Here is a 26,754-nt window from a genome sequence, read left to right as displayed (position 1 = left end):
CATCCTTTTGGGTTTCCAGGGCATACAGGTCTGCAGAGGCACAGTTCAGCTCTCTTGCTTACCTAGCCATGGCACAAACGTGTCTCTCCTCTCCTAGCACAAGTGGTGGCTCAGGTGCCCCGCTGAGCTCTGTGAGGAATGCAGAGCTCCTCCGGGAAGAGCTGGGAGAACTGCTAATGGTGTGAACCCCTTCTTCCCGTAAGCCTGTTCTTCGGTCTGGACAGCTGGGCACGTAAGAAAGTTTGTACTCTGCTCTGCCCAGGAACCTGCTTCAATAGAGTGGGAATGGTTGTTTAAAAATATATATATATAAATGAAAATATGAATAAACAAATACACATAAAATAATTCACCCACCTTGCAAAACCCTCTCCTGTCAGAGTTATTTATAGGTAGTGTATCAGAACCCCCCTTAAGAGGTGGGAGCTGGTGACACTGAGCAAATTGCAGCCTACTGCAGGGTTTTTCTTGTTTACATTGAAATACTGATGCCTGAAAATAGAGGAGGAAGCTTAGCTATTGCCAGTCATATGCTGGTGGATACCAGGTTTGGGATATTAAAGCAGGTATCACCAAAGTGAAAATGTGGCAGCCTTGTTCTGTTTGCCTCGTTTGTTGGCTGCTGCCAAATGTTAGTCATGGGCTACTACAGCAGCAAACTCAGAAAGGAGTTCCTGCTTTCTGAAAACATAACCACTTTCTACAGCCTTCGTGGGTTTTAATTAAAAAGAGCATGTAATGATTTTGGGATTGAATCCAATTTCATATGCTGTTTAAATCGAGAAATAAAATTATTTCCATCAGGCTTTTAGTTCAAGGTTTGTAACTGCGGGATCATTTCCTTTTTCATCAGTTTCTGAGTTTTAAAATGGCTTATGAACTTTAGTGAAATCATTGAGAAATGGATTTCATGCAGAATAGTTAATAAATGAATAGCACAGCCATGTGATGAAATGGGTCTCGTTTGCATTTCAAGCAGCACAAATTTAAATAAAACGCAAGACTTTGCATAACAGCATTTGTTTTCAACGTCGGCGGTGTTTTTCAAGCCACCTCCAATATCCGTCATTTTTCACGGGGATATCTTTGGCAGCAGGGAGGACTTTCAGGGGCTGATTTGAGGTACGTAATTGGAGCAGTGAGACTACACACACAAAGTGTCACTTAATGGATGAGGCTCATTTAATTGTAGGCTGCTCAGGAATAACCCAAGAAACACTTCAGTGGTAGCTAATGCAGAGGTGTAATTAAACTTCTGCGTAAGTGTAATTAGGCTGATTGCACAGAAAGAAGAGGGTTCATAAGGTTTTTTAAATGTGTGCACAGTCATTTTGCCTCAACTGTCTTGTCCCTAAGCTTCTGCCGTGTTTGTGTTGGACTTCAATAAACAAACAGGTACATTGCTCTTTAGCTAGCAGTTACCTGTAATCTTCTGTCCTTCCACAGTGGGTTTTTTGTTGTTGTTTGTTTGTTTTTAAGTAAAGTTTGATCACAGGCCTGCCCAAGCTGGGGGGAGGCTGTGCCCTGCGTTCAGCTGTGGGCCCTTCAAAACAGGGTGGGTATAGAGAGTCCTGGGGAAACAAAAGAGAAGCTGCATATCTTTGGGAAACGTCCTGACGAGTCTGTGGTATTTCTGAGAGGAGCTGGCACCCTGCTTATTTCTATTTTGGTTTTATTGGGGGAATTTGCCTTGTGCAATGGTATGGGGTTGATTTTGGTTTTCTTTTCTTTTTTTTTTTTTTTTTTTTCCTTCTACTGTCCAGTAACTTTTAAGCTGGCTGACTTAAACAAGGTGGGGAAAGTTCGATAGACCTCTTCAAAGTGAAGTGTAAATAAGTGTCTGAGGGATAGAGAGATCCTGTATTTGCTCCCTGTAAGAAACCTGTGCATAGCAAAGCCCACAGCATAGGTTCACCGGCATGCTCAAGGGCAGAGACATCCAAGCTGGTGCTTCAGCTGCAGCCGGTGCCACCTGCAGGGTTACTCTGCAGCAGATGGTGAAGGAGCAGGACACTGGTCCCGAAGAAAGCAGGCTGCACTGGATCTGGGCGCAGCGTGAGCACTGGTAAGCCTGAACACACGTGAAGGAGGAGATCCTGTCAGCTTCTGTTAGCCCCACGTGCGTTGCAGATCCCAGCTCAGTTTCCCGTGTGGTTGTATCCTAACCTGAAACCAGTCACTGCGGGCACCGAAGCCGCGGCTGAATGCGGTTCAGCTCAGGCCTACACACAAACCAGGGGCACTTCTTAGGTCAGAATAAAGGTATGTGTGATGCCACCAAGCACCCGGACATGGCCGCCTCGCTGAGGACAAATCATTTGCCTCGGTGCATCACCACTGGTTTTGATGATTTTGCTTTTGTTGGGGATATGAGTAAAAGGAGTGAAAAGTCAGTACTTCCAGATCTTTTTCTGGAAATTTTTCATAGTGCTATTTTGCCTTCCTTTTGCATTTATTGAGGAACGTGCTGTGCAGCTAAATTGAGTAGGTGTCAATCATTCCTTTACTAGTTATTTACCCAGTATACCTCATGGAAGCCTGAACTAATACAATCCCTAGCTGGCTAATAGTTTAGATTCAGAGAATATGAATTTGTTCCTTATTTTTTTCTAGTAACACTTAAATACCTTTTTTTAACAGTTCTTTATTCTAATGTCCTACATATAGCAAATATAGGATGTAGAAAAAAATTATCAATTTCCTTGTTTCGTTTTTTCTTTCAAACTGTTGAAATAACCATAAATATTGCTTGTGTGTATATATATGTATGGTTTATGTGTATATGTATATACCTATATATATATGACTTTTAAAATATCTGTTTGAATGTCCTTGGAACTATCTGCGTATTTTTATCTTGTATGGTTCTGGTATAGAAGTGCATCAATATAGGGAGGCAAATATAAAATATCAACCCAGTTACCCCTGCAATGCTGCCACTTCATTCTTCCCTGTCAGAAAATGCCCTTTTGGCAAGCTGTACAATGGGAAGGAGGTTGTTTAAAAGATTAGCACTTGTATGGAAATCTTTGCATTTGATCTGAAATGCTTCCTACATTAATAATTTTCATGCAGTTATTATCTTGAGATGGAGTTGTTCCCTAGTAAATCACTGTACATACTCCATACAGCACTGACATAAGATAGCTTCTGGTAAAACCAGAACTGCTGTGTAGGATTTTTCTACATTTGTTGAAGTAGTGGTAAAGAAAAGGAGAATGCTTGCAGTAATCAGTAGTTGATGCCAGTTGTCAGCATATAGAAACCCACAGGAAACAAATGTAGCTCTGAATTAGGGGCATAAAATACAGGACTATTTCAAGCAATATCTAACAAGGGAAATAATTTCTCTTGTAGCAAGCAAATGTGCTGCACAGGTGAGAGATGCTGTGAGGGGATGCTATGGATTTCTTCATATCCATATGAATCAAAAAGTGAAAAGCCTTCCAACTGTATTCTCTAGATTCAGCATAACTGATAAATGGAGATAAACTGGCAATGTAGTGTGCTTATTAGCTGATACTTTAATGCAAGAAACTCATATTCCCACATTTTAATCAAGTATGCAGGTTGTGTCCTTGTTTCTGCTCCAGCATCCCAGTGCATGGTTGGCCCATACCCACTCTTTGGACTAAAAGTCAGAAGTGTTCTAACCTTAGCTTTGGAGAGGATGAATTAGACACAGATGAATTGCTAAGACAATTGTAGATAATCAAGCGTTCATCCATACTTCCAGATCATTTACTTTCCTGTTGTGAACAAGGTTAAGGGAAGTTCTAGCATCATTTTGCTGGGTGTATTCTGATGTAGGTAAATAAAATGAGTGTGGTAAACGAGTCTCGCAGAGACGTATCTCAAGTTTGCGGATTTCCATTTCCACACTAGAGTGTCTCTGAATGCTTTTGTGGAGTAAAATCCAACATGCAGCTCAGAAAGTTGATTATAAAATACAGACATTTTTTGTGTTGGTATCTGGCTCCATTCTTTCCCAGCTTGGTAATGGCCATAGCTGTTCTGTTGGACAGCTGTGGGGTGACTGTACGCAATGAGACGGTGGATCCCGTCCAGCTCCCAGAGTGCCAGCATCTGCACTCGTTGGCTCCATTTGTCATTTGGCAATCCTAACTGAGAACCCAGTCATTAATTCAGCAGAGAAAATGAAGCTGAAGTCTGACCCCCTGGTCAGTGGAGAAGCACACTGATGTATTAGGAAAGTTCACATCTTCAGGTCTCCTGCTGGGTTTTTCTGTGTGTAAATATTACTTCAGCATCCTAGAATGTCTATGCAAGAGCAAGGTCGGTTCCCCTGAAACATCTGGATGCAGAGGTGCCCTGCATCACATTGGAATGGCTTGGTCATGTGCAGCTTGGGAAGGGATCTGGAGGAGCAGCCGGGGAGATGGTAGCAGCAGGTACACGGTGTGGAAAGGAGGGAACAGGAGAAGCGAATCTCGCATACCCTCGTATTCTTTGTGTTGGATTATGTGCTCGTTGCTGTCCCCTGCTAGTCCAGCTTGCTCCTGTGCAACCCTTAATTCCCAGTTTTTCTCCTCTCCACTTCCATTTTTATTTCTCTTCCCAGTTACCATGGGTTGTACTGAGTGATGAAAAAGCAGGACATCATATGTGCTTTGATACTGGGTGGTTTTTGTTTTATGTGGGCTCAAAAAACTGAGCTAGGGGCTTTACAGACATTTGGTAAATACTTATTTCCTGTCCTGAACTGGTCACATCTCTTTAGCAGAACATTTCTGACCAAATCCTGAACTTTGGCTCCCAACAGTTTCCTCATCAAAGGTAATGGGAAAGAATATAGAAAAGCTCTGTCCTGAGCTGCTGGTACAGGCTGATACTCATATCTGTTCTGCTATCTTTAGCTGCGGCTCTTGAGCCAAATGTAGCTTATTCTGTAGGTTTCTTAAGTGGGAGCATTTATTATCTGCCAGGTGCTCTAAGTTGTGTGATTACAACTGCTTGTTTGTCTTTGCCCTCTAGCTCAGATGGCTCTTCTAGGCCTTGGTAAGCACAGAAACACCATCTGGCTGCTGCTGCCGGATGCTGGGAGATTTCCATCTTTCAGATCTTTAGAGCTGGAGTCTTTTTGTACATTTTAGAAAGCCTAGAGACTCTTCCAGCTCTGTTTTTCCCTTGTTTCATTCTAAGCTGGAGAAATGTCTCTTGCCCTCTTATTTACAGCCACTTGCTCCAGGCATGTGTTGTCAGAGAGTGTTAAGTGTTGAGAGCTGCCACAGCTCTTCAGGGTTACTGCCTCCCCGCTCTCCTGGTGAGTCGGAGGAGAGTATCCTGGCGGTAGCTCGTTGGAATGCCGGACAGAGAACTGGTTTGCTGGAGCGGATGCAGATGTTGCGTAGCTGGTCAAGGGGTGGGGGGGACTGATATTTCCCCAGCACACAGAGTGTGTAGGTTGGTTTTCAAGAGGAAAAACTCCGATGAGGTGCATGTGTCAAATGAAAAGTTATCTAATTGCAACTCAAATCTGACCAGGCTTTTGGGTTCAAGTTATTATTTATACCAAGAGGGAGAGAGAGAAATAGATAAATTGCTATTACTGTGCAGAGCTGGGAGAGCAGCAGCATTAGAGCAGGTTGATTCTCAGCTCTCTACATGCTCAGTAGCTGCATTAAAAATGTTTTTTTTTTGTAAAATATCTATTCTCAATCTAATGAGGTAATATGTGTATCCCTCCATATATCTGTAGATGCTGTAATGATAGGCAGTGTATGTTCACCAAGCAGATCTGGTAAGATAAATGTGAAAATTGCTCAGGACGAAGGGGTTAAGGGTGAGCTCTGTGGGTGGGAAATGTTTGTGCCCTTCACTGTGCCTTTGTATGGTGTAATGGTGACTGCAAACTGTCTTCACAGGTTGTTTTTCCCCGTCCACCCTCCAGTGAGGGAAAAACAGGCTATTATTTTCCTTTGAGAAATACCAAGTGTCTGAGGCCTCGCCCATCTCCTTGTGTTAGAGGCTCTTGGTGGCACAGTCTATGGAGGAACTGGATGGTGAGCTTCCAAGAACATGCTTGAAATACAGCTCATGCAGTCCTGAGTGGAAGGTATCTCTGGCTCTGCTTGCAGGCTCCTGGGGTGTGAGGATTAAAGCTGGCTTGGAGAATGACAAATGTGTTTTGTTGCAGCTTCTGAGATTTCAAAGTTTGTTTTGGTTCAGTGTTGCAACAAAAGGAAAAGCTTTTGAATGCTGTTTGCAACATAAGCATGTGTTGAAACACCTCATTTTGGACAGCACCAGTGAGCATCAGCCAAGTAGCTATCGGTACGTAAGATGGCTGGAGACAGCTCTGTGTTAGAAGTGAAGGTGCGAGCGTGGATTCTATTTTATGTGCCTGACCTTTTTCTTTAATGTAGCACTCTTGTCATCAGAGAAAAACGTTCTTGCTTTGTTGGCCAAAACTAGCCACCCAGCAGCCACGTCCAGAGAGAGTTTGCTCCTTAGTGCTGTATGGGGTGCGCTGATTGCACGTGCTTTTGGAGCAAGGTTTTATACAGGCTCTGAGCTGGCAGTGCTGCGAAGAAGCACTCCTGCTCCTTCCAGCTGGCTTTCGTCCCAATGCCTGCTGCTCCCTTCTGGCAGGACAACTGTGCCTTAGGATCATGGCGAACTGGCGGGGGGGTTGTTGGTTTGGTTTGGAGTTTTGTGGGGTTTTTTCCCATTTTTGGGGGCAGTTTGTTTTTAGCCACACTGGTTTCCTGATGTGCACCATCACTTTTGCTGGGGTGCAGGAGCAGCAGTGACCAGGGGGAGGAAGGGCCCTCACTTCTGGCTGCTGTGTCAGCTTGTGTTGCATTGAAGTGTATGTGAAATTATGTCCCCAAGGTTGCAGCACACACCAATATTTTATACTCATTAACCTCTTGAAGTTGACAGATTATTGTGATATGAATGAATCTTGGCATGGCAGGATAGCGGATATAGAGGAGAGGAGGTTAAATTTTATTTAATAAAATTATACAGATATATATATATATATAAAATATAGACATATATATCTCCAACCAGCAAGCCGCAGTATTCTGCCTGGAGCTGTCTTCTCCAACCGCGACAGTTTACAAGAGCGAAAACAATCATCGGCTGCGGTGCGTGATTGCAGGTTTGCGATATGAGGATTTAGTTGAGCAATAGTCTTCCGCTGTTTGTGGACAAAACCACCTGCAATTTTAACAGCACATTAAAGAGTGTTTAGTTTTCAGGCAGTACAAGCTATGACAAATCGTGACTTCTTCAATTAAAATCAATAATGATGCAAGCTAAATAAAAGGTTTAACAGCGGGTGGGTGGTCTAGCTGGTAAATTGATTTTCTTTGGGTACAGGTGAATGTGCATGACAGTACCTCCATCATTAAATAGTTTCTGTGATGGGAGACCCAATCAGCTTTATTAATGTGGCTGTTCTTGTAGGCTGCTAACATAAATCAATGCCGGCTGGAAAACGTCGCATAATTGGTTAGAGAGATGTCAGAGCAATGCATTAGAAAGCAGTTTACTAGTCTTTGCCAAGTGCGTTAAAAACTGTGTTGACTGCAGAGGAGTAGTAAGGGTTCAAACTCTCTTTTCAGAGTAAAATCAAAATAAAGTTTATGCAGGTTTAAAAAAAACCCCAACATCTACAGGATTAACCTCTTCCCTGTGCTGGTGCTACTGTAGCTTGACTGCCTGATCAAAACCAAGATTGTGTTGTTGCAGTGGCACAACCAAACAAAGGTCTGGACACTTCACATTTGCTAATTGTTTTCAACTGGGGAAAGATCACAAAGTCACTGGGATATTGTGAATTAAGCCGGTTAATATTACACTAGAAGTGATAAGATATGAGACTGAAAAGTCCCTGAGTCTTTACCTTCCTTATCTCTTATCAGTCTCCTTAATATTTATAGTTTTAGATTAAGTAACCTCTTATATCATGAAGTAATTTGCAGTTTATTGGTACATAATACAATTTTGTTTCCTATTGTCATTTATTGAGCTTTCAAAAATGTCAAAGGTCAGTCTTTTTTTTTTTTTTCTTTTTTTTTTTTTTTTTTTTGTCCCCTGGGGCAAGTGCTTTTCAGTTTGCAGATGAGAATGCTGCTACTTAAAAGATGCTAATTTCCACGTTCCTGATCAAGGTTTATAGGAGAATAAACCAGAGGAGAAGACTTTAAATCTGACCGCCAGGATTAGAAGCCAGACACACTGTGAGGTTGCTGTCCCTTTCTCTCTGGCTTTCAGAGCCCGTTCCTCCCCTCACTTTCCTCCTCTGCAAGGTGGAAAGAAGAGTCAGCCACGCACTTCTCTTCATGTGGCTCCAACTGCTAGTTAAACATTTTTAAAGATTTAGGGGCTGGTACGTCCTCGGTGTTAATAATTAACCTGTCCCTGTAACTGTCCTGTACTGTAGGTTTCACTTTTCACGATTTTTATGTTTTGCTTTCGTTGTTAATTCTTGTGGCATTGATCATTTCTTGTTCTCATTGTAGTGAAGAACTTTCACTGTCTGGTGTGCGCAGGGTTGTGTCAGCCCAGATGATCACAGACTCTGGTGCTGTGGGAACTTCAGCTGGACCTGGGTCTGGGCAGGACACAGTGCTGACAGCCCTGGGGAGTTGTAGCTGTGTGTAGCTGCAGCTGGGAGATACGAGGGCAGTGGTCCTGGTCCTGCCTGCCTCTCGTTTCTCTGGTGTGTGGGTGCAGCCAGTATGTTTTGACTGCTTGATTTCAGTTTGGTGGGGTGATAGAAGGTAGAAGTACTTTGATTTTTATTTTATTTTTTTCTCTTTCTTTTCCATATTTTCCAACTTACCTTGGGTTGGGGGGGGGGGTAGTAGTTGTTTACGACACTGTGCTGTACTCAGTGGAGATCCCAATTTTGTTTTTAATCCTCGTGTTACTGAGAAACCATTCTCTTGTTATCTTCATGGAAAATGAAAATACTCTGTAAATTTCTCTAACTGCTTAGAGCCTGATTCTTGCATACGGCAGATCTCCATCTGAAGGAGGAGCTTGAAGTGCTCGATGACAATAGACTCGTCCTCCGGTGGGAGATTCTGCACTGTAATGCTATACGTAGAAAAAGGGCGCTTCATTTTTAATGACATTGATGAAGTCTATCTTTCTCATCTGGCATCTGCTGAGTGCAAACATCAGCCCTGTTTTTCCTCCACAAGTGTCCTCGCCATTACTGAGCACCAAATGAGTGTTGTATCTCGTGTTTTATCTGACTGCTTTTTAAGGCATAGGGAAGCCGTTCTCCTCAAATCAAAACAGATGGTGCTTTAGTTTCCTTTGCAGTCTTTCTGAATTCCCCCTCTGCCTGTGGAAGCCATGCCACCAGCTCAGCTGGGATTATTCTGCCTTCTCTACCTTCAACTAAAAAACAAGAAAAGCCAAGTCCAATGAAGTTAACAAAATGACACAGTTCTTTACTGCACAGGTTTGCCAGTGTTGTGTTACCTCTTTAAACTGTAGGCTCAGGTCTTCTAAGGGAAGGATGTTCTCGGTTGAGATGTGTACAGCATCTGGTGAGCCTCTGTCCCCATACCAGTTTTTGTGCGCTGCCAAGCTGCCAGCATTAATAACAGTAACAAATGAGGCCATTCCTTGCTGTCTGTGTGCTCGCGGGCTCTTGATGGACTTGTCTCTGCTTGACCTCCTGATGCAACCGTCAGGCAGTACTAATGGTGGTGGTGGGGCTTTTGACATGGGACATCTGTCTGCTGCAGACTGGAGAGCAGCTCACTTCACATGAACTGCTCCACAGCGGTGCAGTACCTGCCTGGGGTGGAAAGGTTTTAGGTTGCGTTGTCTGTAGCTCATGTTGAGCTGCTTCATCTGCATTCCAGTCTCCTCCTGAAGCGTAGTAAACCTGCGTTACTGGAATGCCAGTTGTATTACATTGACTAGTGCATAGAGATGAACTAGTCAACGTTCTCGTCTTTGAAAAAAAGATTAGCCTCTCTATAATTAAGGTCTTAGAGACTTCCAAAGGAATAAAATACAAACCATATTTCCAAATCCTCTACCGATTTGTGAATCAAATCAGTATTGATGAAGAAACGTCGTATGGTGCAGAGCATTGAGTGGGGATTTAGGATGACGATTGTGGTGTGTGGTTCTCTGAATACAAAATTTGTGTTAATGAAAACATTTCTGTAGCCTGCAGTGTTACGATCACGAATGGGAACAGAAGTTCCGATTCTCAGCTCTTGCAGCATACAGCAGATGGTTAACTTTCCTTCTAAATCTTTGCACAAACTGGGTAAATTCTCAGGGCTACCCGTGATCTTTCAACCCATTCCCAATTTTTTGAGTGCTGGTAGAAGAATAATTTGCAAATCAGTTCCAGGGTATGGAAAGGGAAGCATTTTGCAATAGTGAGGAAGCGGGAGTCAGAAGTAAGACCTCAGCTTCTGCCTCGCAGCGTTTTGCCTGCTGCAGGTTTGTTTGCTAGAAGCTGGGAACCCTGTCCTTGAGGCAGCTGTGAAGTGAGCTGTTTAATGCTTATTCTCCGATAGTCTTGGATGAAGTGCAGTGTAGAAATGCTTAGTCTTGACATTCTTCAAATTATCCCAGCAACACTGCGAGAAGTAACGTTATTCTAAGCTATCCTTTCTTGTAATACCAGTACTAATTTCAGTTTCTCTGAAATTTTTTGTTCTCTCGTCTCTCACAGAATCTGTGTTTTGCTTCAGCGTTTCTCACACAATTTCCTTTCTTTTATTTCCTTCATGAGGAATTCAGTTTGCTGCAGTAAAATAATCATAGTACTGAAATAATAGATATATTAAAGTATGAATTACCTTGGTGGCAATAAAGGACAGGTTTTTATTGCTTGCTTATCAAGCAGGGTTTGTGTTTATGAGTTCTCTGAGTTGTAAGTGCATTATGTTAGAACTAAACTTAACCTTGCTTGGTAACAACAGCATACATGGGTAATCCATGAAGACAGTACAGATCTATATGGCAATGATTTAAAAAATAATAGTAAACAATTGGAACTGCTTTCATACTTTTTCTCAGCAAAGAAGCTGTCAAAGAAGCTGACAGAGCTCAGCACGCGGCTCGCTTAGCAGTTTAATTCAGTGTATTAAACTGAGCTGGAAAAGGCTCCTTGTCTAAAAGGAGTATCGCTCTTTAAATTCATATCTTGCCTCAGTTTGGAGTTGTTTCTGTCTGTAGTCGAGCTGTAAGAATTGTGAGCAACGGTGGCCAAGTTGCTCTTGGGCTTAGCAAAGCTCCGAAGAAGAGTGTGTGCTTGGCTGTGTGGCAGCAGAATAGTACGAAGATGTCTTTTCAACATGTAAGAAGAATATTACGTTGATTACCTTTGGTGATGGCACAGAGAGAAGCGAGTGTTATGTTCGCAAAATATAGCAGATATCACTGCAGCAATTTGGATAACACTGATTAAAATCAGTCTCTGTCTGTAAGTACAAATGAATGTTTCTTGTTCCAGATCATGCAGCTCAGCAGAATAAAGTGTTGTCACAACAGATTATAGATCCCGAATGTTTTATTCTTAGGTCATGTCAAAAGTAGACGGAAATAACAGACTACTTTATAGAGTAATTCCATTTTTCAGGCTAATTTATAGTATCTGGTGAGGTAGATGTGTTAGAAGGAACTTTTACATGTCGAGATTAGGAGCATGGATTGACCAAGGACTGTGTAGTTTAAAGCGATGAGTGAGTAGTTTGGCTGCTTCTGTTGAATTTTTAATAAGTCATTATTCATCTAGTCCTGTGATATTTCTGACAGCTGCTTTGTAATCTGAAAAACCGGAGCTGAATAAAAAAAGCAAGAGGCAGGAACCCAGTCTCTTGGTTGTGTCCAGTAACTCTGCAGCCTGTTCCCTGGAGGCAGAGGAGACCGTGGGTAAAGTACAGCCTGCCACATGTGTCGGCAGCTCAGCACCTGAAGTTCTGCTGGTCTTTTTTAAGAATTTACTTGTGGGAATGTAACTACAAACAGTTGCATTTAATTTAATGGTAATTGCTTCAGAAAACAAGGTGAATAGTCACACAAGAAGGCTGCTTCTCGGTGTCCGTCTGGCTGCCATTTACGTGGCTATGTTGCAGTGCTGCAGCTCTAAACTTATGGATGGAAAGTGATCTAATAATTGTATCAACTGTTAAGCAACAGTTAATTAGATGATTGTTAATTAAGTTCATTTAAGTGAGTTGGATCCAACCTATTCTGTTTGAAGGGACTTCTGTTCCTTTGCCAGTAAGAGAGCGGGGCTGCGGTGTGGTACGTAACAACCGCAGAAGGAGGAAGAACTCGCTTTGTGTGGACAAACGTGCCTTTCGAGGGGAGCTTCAGTAATGGCATTGGTCAAACAAAAATACTCGCTTCTGTGTGCTTCAGAAATGCGCTTGTTTGCGCAACGATTTGTACAAGCAATGTGCGCGAACATTTTTAGACAACTCCTGATAAAAAGAAGAAATAAGGGAATTCAAGTTTTTTCCTAATTTATTATTGGTTTTTGTTTTCATGTGTTGATTTGGTTAACCAAATCATCGTTTGGCCCTAACAGCGGCGGTGGTCGCCATTGATAGAATTGAAATGTGATTTCAGCGAAGGTGCAGATGTCACTCATGCAGACGCACGACGTGGCTGCCCGCAACGCCTCCTGGCCTTGGTTTTGCTGCCCAAGTGCAGGAAGCCGCGCGTGAGCAGATGCGAGGTGACCGCTGCCACGTCAGGCTGTCGATTCCCGCAGGTGGGCACGAGTGGGGGGGCCCCTGACGGCGGGAGCTGGCTCGGTGGGGTGTTTGTCAGGGTCAGCAGGGTTTTGTAGGGGATTGTTTCCATGTGCCTGGCTCTAGAGGTAGGACTTTGCTTTCAAGGGCAGACAAGGAGGAAGCAAGTCTGCAAAGCCTGAGCAATGTAGCTTTAATTGAAGTCATACGTCTCGATGGAGCAGAGGTGAAAAGGAGGAGACCGTATGGTGTAACCTTTATTTTTGTTAGGTTCCCTGATAAGCCCCTGATTTGATAAGAAGTGCTGCTCCATTGGCTGAGCTCACAGGGTGCAGTTGTTCTCTGATAAGCATGTGTTTACTGTCTGCCATAAATGCCTGAAGTGACAGTTTATGGCAGGTTGGGTTGGATGTTTTAAATGCTGAGTGGATGTATCATAACTGTGCTTTCACAGGCAAGCTTGCTGTGCGCTCGGGGGTTGGCTGAAGAAATGGGTTGAACTGTAACGTTCATTTGTTCTTGAAGCAAACCACTTGGACCCAGCGGTAACGCACAGTCCTTGCAAAAATGACAGAAGGGAGACCTGTCTGAATACAATATCCAGCCCTGATAACCCTCTCCAAAAGCGATGGAGGAGGAAGGCAAAGATGGTGTGTGTTGTGGTACCAACTGCGCGTCTTTTTATAACTAGATGATGGTTTTCTTGCTTTGCGTTGGTTACTCATGCGCTCTGGATCTTGCTGTAGCCCCCTTTAGAGGAATAGGCAAACACATCAAGATTTTCAAACGCAGTATATCAGTTAATTTCTGTTGGGTTTCCCTGATGCCAGAGACCCAGTACTGTCCCGATCCAAGGTATTCAGGAATGAAAAAAGGGTTAGTGTTCACACTGTGAGAGAAACAAAATAACTCATCACTCCTTGGGCTGGCGGAGGGAACCATGTTATTATATGTTCTGTTCCTACTTGAGCTGGGTAATTTTTTTCTGAAACTCAAGATATATTTTTTCTGATTAAAATCTGAAGACAGTCTATTATTTCTATAATCACATTTAAGTCTTGTAATTTAAACAAATTAGTTTGCATTTCCATGTCAGACACAATGATTTATAGAGGAAAATGGGGTTTTGCATCTGTTTTGGCTCTTGATTCATTAAGTTTTGATTGAAGAAAGTTCTTTGAAATAGGGTGTAAAGGCATTTTCCATCCTTAGTGAAGGGATTTCTTGAGTTTTGTAGCATCTGGTTGGGTTTTTTTCCCCCCTGTATGCACATGCCAAGAATTCTTGAATTCTCTTTCCTGATTTTAAAAGTTCAACCTGAGGGAATTAAGCGATTTCTTTAGTTTACGCTGTTCGCTTTCTGTGCATATGAAGACAACAGCTCTGACAAAGTCGGTTGTGGCACCACAGAAGGGACCCGGTTGCAGTTGCCTCTAGGAACTTTCCTCTAGTTATTTGAGTAACATTAGTAGCTCTGGCTGCTGTTTCTGATGCAGTTGCAGATGCTGGGTGTGCCTGGGGCGATTGCACAAGGGCTGTGCTCGGCTCCCCGGCCTCGCCGGAGCTCTGGAAAACCAAGGGCAAACTCGGGTGGTTCTGAAGCTGCTCTGCCCCGTCTTATGTACATAAATGTTATGTGAGGTAGGCAAGTTGCTGCTTAGCTTTGGAGACACGGGAACATGTTAGTAGCTTAACATCACTTTTCCGCTCCAGCATAAGGAAAGAAATAGTTAGGAGTTGTGTCAAGGCCGTGTCCAGAAGAAGTTGCACCAGATTGACCGATGCTGCTGTCCAGCTGAGGTAGCTGGTTTGCTTTGGTTTTGGATGTTATTTGTGGCTACATTTGGCATGAATAAGTGTTTTCAGATGTCCCGTAAATCGAAGTCTGGCCTGATGTAAAAAGTCTGTTACAAGCAAAAATCGAGAAAAAGATACTGGTTTTCCTGGCAGGTGAATTGTTTTGGAAGAGGAGACGTTGAGCTAAAAGGCTCCTGAGCTAATCCTGCCTTGTGGCATGTAGGTGAGGTCTTCTGGGTGAAAATCCCACAGGGCTACAAATAAAACATTTCTGTTGTGCGGCACCCAATTACACCAGGCTAAATTACAGGCTGATCCTGCGTCATGTTTGCTGCCTTTGATTTCCCTCTCCTTTCCCCCACAGCAGCTTGTGACAGATGTAGCCACCGCTTTATACGATGGAGCTTTGTCAAGCCAGGGAAGACGGCCACTCGAATTCAGAGGCCAAATAATCATCCTTTTGACGAAGCAAGCCGGTGTTGGTGGCTGGGCTGCACACGCCGAAGGGGAGAGCTCAAAGGGCACCTGCCCGTAGCACGAGCGATGGCAGGAAGCGCGCCCGGCCGTAAGAGAGAAAAATTGGCCCTGTGTTTGGAAAGAACAGAGGAAGAGAGATTAGAGGTTGAACTGGAAAGAGTGTTAAAATATTCTCAGTGTGTGATGGCTGTAGCTGTGGATTTAACTGGCTGAAATTACCTTGTCAGGATGCCTTATCAGCTGCTGTTCTAGTGATTGTTTGGTTTAGATAAGAAGTGGAGTGCGATAAAACCTTGATAACAGTTTAGAGATTACAGCTCTTTTGAAACTGCTGGCACTTGCTAGGGGCTTGCTGAGCTGCCGAGAAGCTACGGTTGGTTTTATTCCACTGCAGGTTTTTTCCCCCTCCACCCCCTTTCTCTTCTTTTGTTTCGTGTTTTTGTTTGAGTGTTGAAGCTCTGGTTTTGGATTGTTGTTGTTGGGAGACACGCTGCCTCTCCTGAGCCCTTTCCGGGAGCGGTGCGTGTGCGTGGAGGAGGTGACCCGTGCTGCGGAGTGGAAGTGGGTGCTGACAGGAAGGAGGAAAACAAGGTACTTGTGCGCCTCTCGCCATCCGATCGGATTTAGCTGCTCTGAGCTGCACGCGGGGTTTCGGAAGGATGCAGAAGGCTGGGGCTCAGCGTGCTTGGTAGCATTCTCCATGTACTTCCCAAAATAGAGAGTTCCTGTAAAAATCTGTTAGTTTACGGCAGTTCCTTTGGTGGAGATGTAAAATACTAGTTCTGAAAAATCTGCCTGATGTTTGTGGTGTACCTTTGTGTCGCTTTCACAAGTCTTGACTGTTACTTGTTGGGGTTTGTGATTTTTGTGGGTTTTTTAGATACAGGCAAGTAACAAACCTCCAGTTGAACTCATCCCATACACATATACTGAACAGAACAGAAGCAGGGTTACAGAAACCAAGGTGGTATTTTTGTCGAATTCTTATTGAAGGTGATTTATATGGCATGGCAATATGGCCTAATTTTGGTTCGGCCTTTCTCCTAATAAATAATACACTCAGCAGCTCTTGCGCAACTGAAGGTGTGTGCTGCTTAGTTTTTCAAAATAATTTAAATGGATTTATTTTTCATGTAAATATAATTTGAAATGAGGAGGAAGAGAAACTATGGAACTCAGATGAACAATAGTCAAAATACTGAAGTTGTAGGACTGTGGTTAGAAAATTAATATTGAAGATGAATTCTCGTGGTGAAAACTCTTTTAAGTGTTTTTTTGCTTTTAGATTTCTGCCTGTGCTCATTAGACTTAATAGTAAGGCAGTGCATCCAGGCATTCCTTGTCTACAGATGTGTTTCTAACCTGTCCAGCCAAAAGATAAACTAAAAATACAGTGAAACAAGCATGGGGAAGATGTGTCTGCTGAGATAATTACAAATCTTGTGTATTAATTGTAATTACGAAAATCTGAAATAATCTGTGTCTGGTCACAGCTGAACTTTCCTTGGTGCGGTAGGCAGCAGAGCTGCTTGCATTACGCCACTCCGGTTCCCCAACCTGAAAGCATTACCTTTTTAAACAGCGTACAGATGACGACATGCTATTGCTGGCACAAGGGACAGTTGCGATTCTCCTCCTGAGCAGCACTGGTAACATACTGATGTGTAACAAATACTACTGGTATTATAAGAGCATGAGGAGGAGTGTCCTGTTGGTAAGACTGGCTCTCCACCTTGCCGTTTACAACGCTGCGCTGGCGTGTTTACCCGCCGACGTGTTTGTCCTGTGGGTGTAAGGGTGCGGCTCTGCCGGGAGCTGTGGCAGGCAGGGCATCGGGATTGCAGCCGCTGAGCCTGGCGGGGATCTGGCTGGTGAGTATTTACAAGTTGTGTGGTTTTATCTTGCATCTGCAAGAGTGGAGAAAAGATTATATGGGACAATACATGAGGAGGCCTTAACTGCAGCTTTCAAATCCATTTCTTTATGTTCTGGGCTGAAATATGTGATAATGTATTCACCGCTGAGCCCCCGCAGTGAAGCCGTTGAGAAGCTGCATGGTGCAGAGCTGGAAGGTGTTGCTTGCTAGTGCTGTTCATCAGACCAAAGGGTCTCCAGATGTCAAGGTGGTTGCAACTTGTACCCACTTCCTGCAGTCTGCTTGAATTTGTTTTTTGCATTTTGTTGTGGTTTTTTGACTTAATGTTTGTGATGAGCTGATGTTCTGTAGCTTACTGATTTTTTTTTTTTTTTCTTTAGTAGCAAATCTGGTGTATCCTCTGTTGCACGGTTCAGCCTGATAACCCACTAAGCGTGCTCTGTTTGGCACGACATGTTCTACAACGGCCACAACAAAACTTTGGACCACATCAGTTTGACTATCTGGGGATGTGTAAATAATTGCAACACAAAGTACCAGGGGGAACTGTACTCTGGAATAACCAGACTTTGCTTTGTTGTTGGTTTTGTTTTTGTTTTTTTTTCCCCTTCATTTTTAACCTGAAATGCTTTGTTTTTTCCTGTAATATGGGAGGAAACTTTTTGGCAGTTGACTTTCTGAATGTACGCCCATGAGGGCTTGCAACTGCGAAACACTTCATCTACAAGCACCAGGAAGAGAAATTAGCAGTGAAGAGGCCGATCGTTCTGTGTATTGGTTATATCTCAAAATGTCAATTCTATGAGGTCTCTGAGCTAAAACTTGTTTTGTTTATGTGTGTAGGATAGCATATAAGTGGCAAGTTTTTAATGGGACATCATTTGTTTTGGAGCTCTGGATGCTGTCCAGGAACAGATTAATTTTTGAGATTGTGAAGTTTAGGTGTCTGATGTGATGGGAGTTTGTTGATTTTTGTATTACTTAGCTACTCGTATTGGAGACATTCCGAGAGGTATGGTCTAAATTATCTCTAGCCCTAGAAGAGATGAGGCTAGGTAGATAGGGCAGTCAAAGTTAGAAAAAAAAAAAAAAATCAGACTCCATATTTAGAAATACTGGCCTGAGGTGTAGGGTGACTACGTGATTTCCTTGGGGTGGTACAGGAGGCTTATGAAAGAGCGTTTAAGCAAAAGATGAACCGTAGCAGAAGTACAACTCCAAACTGTTTGAAGTTAATAAATGTAATCAAATAATAAGAATGAACAGATAAACTACCCAGGAACGGAGATACTTAATGCGTATTGGGTTTGATTCTTAATAGTGTTCAAGCACTCACGGGCTATATTTTCAAGTCTGTGTTTATGACTTGAGACTGTACACTCTGTTTTTTCCTCTTAATGAAAGCTCAACATTTCTTTTGTTCCAGCAAATTGAGAGCTTGGAGGATGATGCCAAATTATCCCATGCCTCGCAACAAAACAAAGAGCTGGCAGCATTGCCTTTCTCGGGCAAGCTGTGGAAATATCCCAGGCTCACTCCAGCCATACTCCAATTTGAGGTTTAACGCTCTGTTAATATCAGCCCACACTTGTACCACTTGACTAGATGTGGACTGGGACTGGTAAGAGCGAGATGTTGCTGGCCACTGCATGATCTGGGGATGGTCAGAGCCTGGAGCTTGCAGGAGAACTTGCAAAGGGAGAGAGCCTGGAACTTGCAGGAGAACTTGCAAAGGGAGAGTTGGGTGGCTTTTAGCACCTGGGTCAAACTGTGTGTGAGAATTGCAAATGAAGCCTAACATGAGCTGCCGTGGCAGTTTGGTCTGTTGTGGAGCGACTGACAGCTGGTTAATCTCCCATCACAAGATTGCAGTCAGTGGCTTGGGTGAAAGTAGTCCTGGCCAGTGTCCTCCCTTCAAGACACACGGTTTCACAGAGCTCCTGTGGATACAGCCTCACTGATTCCTGTGCAAGAAGAGGTTATCAAAGCTCTGGCAGGGCATTTCAAAGAATTCTTTGCAAAACTCAAGAGGTTTCACTTTTCACCCCAAAGTTTCATTTTGAATCTCGGCTCTATTTCAGGTGATGCTAAAAAGTGAAACTCAGATAGCTCTTCTGGGCTGGAGCAGTTACCAAAGAAAATCTCACAAATCATGTAGAGCTTGCATGCAAAGACGTTGGATAAGGAAGACCAGCAATAGCTCATTCTTCCTGTTCTTGAGAAGCATCTTGTGGAGCGTTACAGTTCTTGCAGCCGCAAGACCGAGATGTCCCTGCTGTATCCTGCTGTTGCTAGCTGGATGCTTAAGCTCACGACTATTGCAAAGGAACATGAGCTTACTGATTCCTTTGTGACATTCTGTTTTGGCATTTAGGAGGTAAACTCTGCATTACCTCTTGTGATTTGATGCTAATGGTGACAGGACAGTGCCATCCCTTCCTCTGGAGCCTGACTTCGAGTAGTTATACCGTTCTTGAGAACACGTACACGTCCTACAGCAAGTAATTCTGTTATTGTTCTCTACCACCACAAATGCAGTAATTTAAATTACACACCTAAAGGTTTGAATGCCAGCCTCTATTGTTACTCTAGACCCTAGCACCACATCTGTCTGAATGCAAGGGTGGCGACAGAACTGTGTCCCCTCGGTTTGCTCGTCTTCCTTTGTGTGTGCAAACAGACCGTGTATACGAAGGCGGTCTTACTAGTGAAACCACAGTGCTCTTCCTAAATGCATAGAGGCTCAGAAGTTACAGCTCTATAAAGATCTGGTTTGTGACCTGCTGGTCACCTTTCTCATGTCTCTTAAGATGTGAACAGTCTTACAGTAAAAATTAAATGCAATTACAGTGCTCAGAACAGCTTCAAAGTGGCCTAGCTAATTTTGGGTTTGAGTTTGACCCCAGAAGCAGTTCAGTTGCATGGGATGTCAGGCTTACATCTCAAAGATCTAAACCACACCAATTTATTTAGCTACAGTGAAGAATTTGAATTATTCTGGGTTGGTTTCCTTTCCTCATAACCTCTCAAGAAAGGCAAACTTCAAGCTACCACACACAGCTGGTGTTTCTAATAAGACACAGATGTGTTTTGGGACCTCTCCCATCTCCTGCAACATTTAAATGTAGATAAATAGAACTTAATCAGCTATAAATAACAGCATGTCATGCCTGTGGATCACTAACCTTCTCTGGGACTCCCACAGGACTAGGGTTAAGCTTAATTACTTCAGCCTACTACAAACAACAGAATGATCAGCTGTTGGATATTGCATGGGGGAAGGTGAAGGGAACATAAAGTTAAGCAAGTCAACATCCGTAGCCAGTGATGTGATGCCCCGGCGTTCAGTGTAGGAGATTTGTAATGTTTCGAGACTTAAGGGATTCTTTTATTCCCTGTTTTGGATTCGGTGCGCTGGAGGTTTAGTGTCAGTACTTCATCTGTGAGTGTTGTTTTAAAAACAAACTCACTCAGGAGGCACCTAAGAACTATTTTTCCTCCCCGTAGGGATATTTTCCTCCCCTTAGGGATCACTGCTCAGATTTGCTGAAATAAAAAGGTGGCAACTGAACCTCTTTATCTCTGTTGTAGACAAAGGGAAGTTACTCCTCTGTGGACATTGCATCTTGCTAATTTAGGAGGGCAGATTGGTATGTCCAGCCTGGGTTATGGTGACCATCAGCCACAGGCAGTTCTGGGCCGGGGGAGTCAATGTCTGTCAGCTTCCAGCACCAGGATCCCGGTGCCTGGCCAGGCTGGCATGTTAAGGAGCTGCTCACTTCCAGCAGCTTTCTGCTGAAGCAGATGTGAGACGGGTGCTGGTGAAACCACTGAGACCCGTCTGCCATCACAGCCAGGTTCTGCTCCTCCTGTCCGGGCATGGCTCAGCACAGCCCTCTGGTATCACCTGTGCATTCACCCGCTGCTCTGCATCCCATGGGGTATAAATACTGTAGGTTACCATGGATCAACAATGAAAACAGCTGCTGTAGAAGCAGTGCCAGGTTTATATATGGAGTTGTTTTTTCTCCTCTGGTACTCAGTGCAGACTACAGTCATCTTTTGATCCTCATGAAAGGTAGGCTTTCGGTCTCATCTGCCTCTGTGTGACTGTCACACCTCTTGCTGTTGCACTTAAGCTGAAATACCTACAATATGCAATCACTAACAAGTTGTCTTGAGGTATTCATTATGTTAATACGGAGGTGGCGTGCCAGTTTGAACAAGATGTCCTCTGACCTTTGCTCAGCACATGGCCTGGTTTCCCCAGTTAGCAGTGACCGTTGCCGTCGCTCTTCCAGATGGCAAGCCATGACAAGGGAAGCTGTAGTGTCCCAGGCTGCTCAGTTGCTCCCAGTTGTATTGGTACAAGCGAAGTACATCTTTGCTTAGTAATTTATTTGTTCTTTGATACGTTTTTGGTGAATTGTCACTTCTCTCAAAGACCACTGATGAAAAAATGTTTGCTAGACATTTTTCCCTATTCGCTTCTGCTCTTGCGTGATGGTTAACATAAATGGGCTTTGTGATTTGCATAACACTTCCCAGCTACAGTAAGTTTGAGCTATAGATTGGGTTTTTTACAGTAGATTTGATTTACAGCAGAGTTGTCCCTGCCCCATGTAGCTGCTCTACAGTACCGCAGTTGTCTGGGAGGTGAAGCTGGGCGAAGCCTTGGGTGACTGAGCCAGGAGCTGAGGGCAGGCTTTGCAGCTCTCCTCAACCAAAGGGCCTGGCAAGGGCTGTCTGAAGGAAAAATAGCAGCGCTTTGGCGTCCACGGCTTGATTTGTGGTGTGGATTACACAGGGTTGAACTGCATTTCGCAGCAAGAGCAGGTATTGGGGAGTACTGACCCCACGAGACTGCGCGTTTGCCTTTTTCGCCTGTTCTTGCGTCCCTGGAAGCCGCGTTTCCTTCGTGGAAGGCAGCACCCGCACCCCGCGCTCTCGGGGAGACTGGGGAATATTTATTTATAAGCTGTCTGTACAGATGTTTTCCTTGTGGTTTGCGGTGCATTGGTGCCACTTAGTGGGGGGAGAATTGAATTGACAGCTTTACCAGCACAGGGGAAAACAAGAAGAGCCGGGTTTCAGATTCCAGCCCCCCCTCCACCCCCCAGCAGCATTTCTGCAGTTTCGAGACAAATTCAGGCTTTCTGCTAGCCCGGGGGCTGGAGCTGGCTGGCGGCGGAGCGGTGCTGGCAGGCTGGGCCTGCTCGGACCCCTGGTCCCAACAGAGGAAACCTGCACCCAAAGCACCGCTCAGCGTTAGGCGGAATGGTCCGGCCTCGCTGATGGCTGATCCAGCCGCGCCTCGTGTTACGCAAGGTTTTGGCAGGCTTAAAATTCATTCTTTCTCTGTGTTATGATTTCCGCTATTTTAGGTGTGACGGGAAGGATGGTGGAACGGGATGGTGTTAGCTCTGATCCCACTTTTGGAGGAGCCAATTTATACCAAATGTTAACAGTGTTCATTCGACATCATTTAACTAGAGTTTCTGTTGATGTCCCCACAGAAAGCCCTGTGGGGGAAAAAAGATCTTCTGCTGTGATGTATGTAAGCAAGCTGTTCTGCTCCCCCAAAGAAATGCTTATGGTTAACTAATTGTATGTGGAAAGAGGCATGGGTGTCTGCTGCTTGCAGTCACAGGACGCCCGTCAGCCACAGACCTGCGCGGGAGCCGGAGCTGGATTGCCAGGCTGCAGTGGAGCAAGTTGCCCGCAGAATGCGTTGCAGCATCCTCTGTTTGTTTGGTGGGGCTTGTGCCGCCGTGGAAGAAGTGCTGTGTTGGCAGCGCGCTCCAGAACACCTGGTGGTAGGTTGATGCCGATGTATTTTTGTCTCGTGTAGGAAAGGACACTTCAGGGGTGGTTTTACCTCGAGTTGAATTGAATTGCTGAATTGCTTTTTTGGGTTTTTTTGCTCATGGGCTCCTTCCCTTGTTGAGTTGTTTCTCTGTGTTCCTCTGCGGGCTCCAGGGAATCTGAGCCTGGTTTTGCAGCTCTTCCACGTGGGGAACTGCTTCTAATTTTAGTGAAATTTCTGGGCATGGAACAGTTACACTTTCAATCCTTAAGAAAACATACCGTGACCAAGGATTGTGCTTACTGGCCTCAATCATACCTACTCTAGCTTTCATCTGGCTGGTCCCGTTGCCCTCAGCAGGGAGAGCAGCGCTTCGCAGAGGCTGGCAGGTCCCACCTCCTGGAAGGTTTCCCGGAGCCCTTGGTGACTTCCTTGGCGTGCTGCGGTGGCCTTGGCTCCCGCGGCAGGGAGGTGACAGCTGGCGTGGGTGCATGTCCCGGTGTCACCTCGCCGTGGCTCTGCACGCAGCCGTACGTCCTGTGCGCTGCCTGCGCCGCGCTCCAGTCCCTCCCGATCTGCGCGGCTCCCGAGGGACATGGATGGGCACTGGTACTTGCATCTTCTGCCTCGGGTTTGAACCCGTCCGGGTCTGTCGCGCTCTCACCAGAGGGCACTGCACAACGTGTTGCAGCCTAATAAATAACCTCTTAACCTGCTTAGGCGCTTTATGCTCAGTGGCATGTTTTACAACGTTACCTGGAGTCCTTGAATGCTGGTTCCCATGACAACCTGATATAGCATTTTTATTCTTTATTGCTATCACTGTTTTATTGCTGCCTTGTTCAAATGTGCTGTCATCTTTATTTTGCCTCGGTGTGTGTGTGCGAGCCACAAATCTGTTTCTAAAAATTATATTATTAAACAATTTAGTGAATTTGGGAAAAAAGTAATGATCTGTCACTGTTGATTTAATATTAAATGGAGAAGCACACCGTAAATGGAAACAAACTAGAAAGAAAAAAATAAACCAGCAACCCAAATACTGATGCAGACAGCTTAGGATGTGTGATGGAAGCACAAATAGTTGGGTAAGAGCAAATTAACAGGAGAAATACTGCTTCTGCAGGGGAACATTATAGTCTTAATTTCTGTGAGAGGGCATACTGACAGTGTCCAGATGTTCTTCAGAGCAGGTTTTGGCCAAAGAAGGTCATGGGAGCTAAATTATTTTAAGGTGAAGCTTGAAACAGTTACAAAGGAGCTGTACAGCCCAGTAGGGAAGAGCCAGAAATGAAGCTGGTAATATGGATCCTTAATATGGATCAGGTTGTGGATAACTCATTGTTTGCACCATATTTAGGTTACGTTAATCCTATGGCTGACATGTTCTGCTTCTCTGCAAAGGCCAAGAGAGGTTTCTTCTTCTCTCCTTGGTGATAACTGGGCTTCAAGAGAGCGGCCAGGAGAATCACTTTTGCTGAAGGACTGGAGGTGTGCTGGTCCTCCCAGTGATGCTCCAAGCCTCCCCATGCCTAAGATCAACAGTTGAAGGGAAGGAAAGTGGGATTCCTGCAGGTGGGAGTAACAGGGACCCTGGGGCGAGGGCTTGCTTTCCTTCTTAGCACAGGGCACAGTCCATTTCTTAGGATTGTTTGGGGATCCTACCTAAAAAAAAAATTATTTTTTTTTTCCTGTTGCAGGAGATAATAGTGGATAGTGGTAGAGGTGATGACGCTTTGGAGGAGCCAAAACGTGTTTCTTATGGGCCTCCTCAGGAGAGCTGCCAGGACGTAGACAGGGTGCTAGCAGCTCCCCTGGGTGCCTGGCTCCCCGCCGGCCTGCCCCGCTGAAGCCGGGGTGCCAGGGGCTGTCTGGGGCCAGCTAATCACGGCCGACAGCAGGATGGGATTTTCCTTCAGGGCAAAGACTGTGTTTCTGGGAAAGGCGAAGCAAACAGAGTTAAGGGCAGTGTGATCTTGTGCGTGCAGGAGCCAGCTGGCAAACCCCAGATAACAGATATCTTTCTAAGCACATGTTAGGAGCAGTGCTGTTTTCAATGGCTCCCTTGTACACGCCGTCATCTTCCTTCCCTACTCTAAGTATTAGGGGGCTGTTATAAAAATATTTGTTCTTTCTTAGCTCCTCCGTCTAAGCCACTCTTTCCTATCGACTGCTACTGTGCAGCTAAGCACGGCAGTAGGATATAAGTATCCCCTGTGCAGAGGGAGGGTGTTGAAAGGACTGGGGTCAGGGCTGCCTCCTCGAGGGTGATCTCCCGTGTTTAAGGAATGGAGAGGCATCATTTGGAAAGGTATAAATTATCTAGGACAGCACATAGAGCTTTACAACCTGCACTTAAATCCTTCATTGTATCTTGTGCCAGCAGCAAGGTGGATTCTGTAGCCTTTTGTAAGGACACGAACCTAGAGATTCAGATGCTTTGGAGGATGTGTGTGTCCTTCCAGAAAAGTCTGAGATTTCCACGCGCCCTCCACCCCCCCTTCATTCTTTTCCCGTTCCTCTCTCTTGGGGTGGTGCCTTGTAGCGGAACAGGTTTGGATGCGAGACTGGCAGGGATATGTCTTCAGAGTGCTTGAAGTACACCCTTGTTCATCTCCAGTACACAAAGCTCCCAAAACAGATATTAAACTGATCTGTAACTGGAACTCGGTCCTTTGTTGGGAAATTTCGGGAATTACTCTACCTGGGCAGAATACTTTTTCTAAAATTAAAACATTTCTAGATTGCCAGACTGCTGATGATTAAGAAGAAGAGTAGGGCGAGCATCATGGGGAAGATAATGGGTGTCAAGGAAGCGGACTTCGGTCAGCTCAGAGCTGCGGTCTTGACAAGCTGCTTGGGGAGAAAAGAAAGCTTAGGAGAGTTGAAAGTTTCTTAGAGAAGCAAATTTAATGGAGCAAATGTGAACTCCCTTAATGGAGAGGACAGATGGGAAACGTAGTAAGAGATTACTTTAGCTAAATCACAGGCTCTTTAATGACCTGAAGCTCAAAAGCAACATAAAAAAATTGGAGAGCAGGTCAACCTATTGAGAACAATTTTAGCGTGAACATGCAAAGAAAAATGAGAGGGCCAAAGTCCAAATGAGCTACAATTGGCAAAAGACATAAAGGGCAGCCAGAGGGGTTTCTATAAATGTATTTGTAGCAAGAGCTGGGCCAGGGAATGAGTTAGTCCACTGCTCAGTGGAAAAGAAAAGCTCTCACAAGATGGAAGTGAGAAAGCAGAACTGCCGAATGGCTTTTTTATCCTTTCTGTTCTTCCGGAGAGGGTCATCCGCAGCCGTGCAGCCAGCACACTATCAGGAAAGAGGGGATGAATAGGTTTGAATGCTTAAGTTAGCAGAGCCTGGAGGAATTCAGCTCTCGGTAGTTAGAAAACTGGCTGAAGCGATTTCAGTGCCATTAGTGATAATCTTTGAAAATCTGTGGAGACAAATGAGGCTTGAGAAGACCGGAGAAAAGAAAACTTAATGGGATTTATTTTGAACGGGGAGAAAGAGAGGAGCTGTAGGCTGGGAAGCCTGTAACGCCGAGAGAGTTTTTTTCAGAAAAGTGTGATAAAGATGATCAAGTTGTTTCGAAGCACATGGAAGGCAGCAGTCCCTGAAGACCTGCAGCTTCCGCAGTAGTCACTGCTGCCATTAATGCTTGGATGACATACTGGAGAGCACGGTTACTCACTTTGCAGATCATGCTGAGCTGAGACAGGTACAAGCACAGCCGAGTTCAGGACTAGGATTCAGGGGGATCTGAAATAATAGAAACTGTCTGAAAAAAATAGGTTACAGCTTAGCAGTGCTAAGCAAAGAAGGAATACATGACTGTAAAACACCAGAAATGGGCAGGTACCTGTTCTGCCAGAAATTACAGAAGCAGCTGTGCGTGGAGGGTTTCAGGGTTACAGCAGATCACTAAATATCCCTGGATCTGCAAAGCCGTCTTGTTATAGGGCAAAAAGAAAATAATCATGGGGACACAGAAATATGGTTTACTATAAAATACCCAAGGCATTCTGTTCATTTAATTCGGTTCTGGTGGTGGGTGCAATATGTTTTGTTC

At 44.5% G+C, this 26,754-nt stretch overlaps 1 protein-coding gene across 21 annotated transcripts in view; it reads left to right on the top strand.

The window, feature by feature from the left end:
- Positions 1-26,754, top strand: part of FBRSL1 (fibrosin like 1) — a 555,762-nt gene that overhangs the window by 191,364 nt on the left and 337,644 nt on the right. The window contains exon 1 of one of the 21 annotated variants that reach the window (XM_075434583.1): positions 15,418-15,581. The exons of the other annotated variants lie outside the window; for them this stretch is intronic. The gene's annotated coding sequence lies outside the window, so the exon portion shown is untranslated. Of the gene's footprint in view, positions 1-15,417; positions 15,582-26,754 lie in introns of those variants that run through there. 21 annotated transcript variants of the gene reach the window in all.

Source organism: Opisthocomus hoazin, chromosome 13 (genome assembly GCF_030867145.1).
Source record: "Opisthocomus hoazin isolate bOpiHoa1 chromosome 13, bOpiHoa1.hap1, whole genome shotgun sequence".
In the NCBI taxonomy this organism is placed as follows: domain Eukaryota; kingdom Metazoa; phylum Chordata; class Aves; order Opisthocomiformes; family Opisthocomidae; genus Opisthocomus; species Opisthocomus hoazin.
This window is presented reverse-complemented; position numbering and strand designations above follow the sequence as displayed.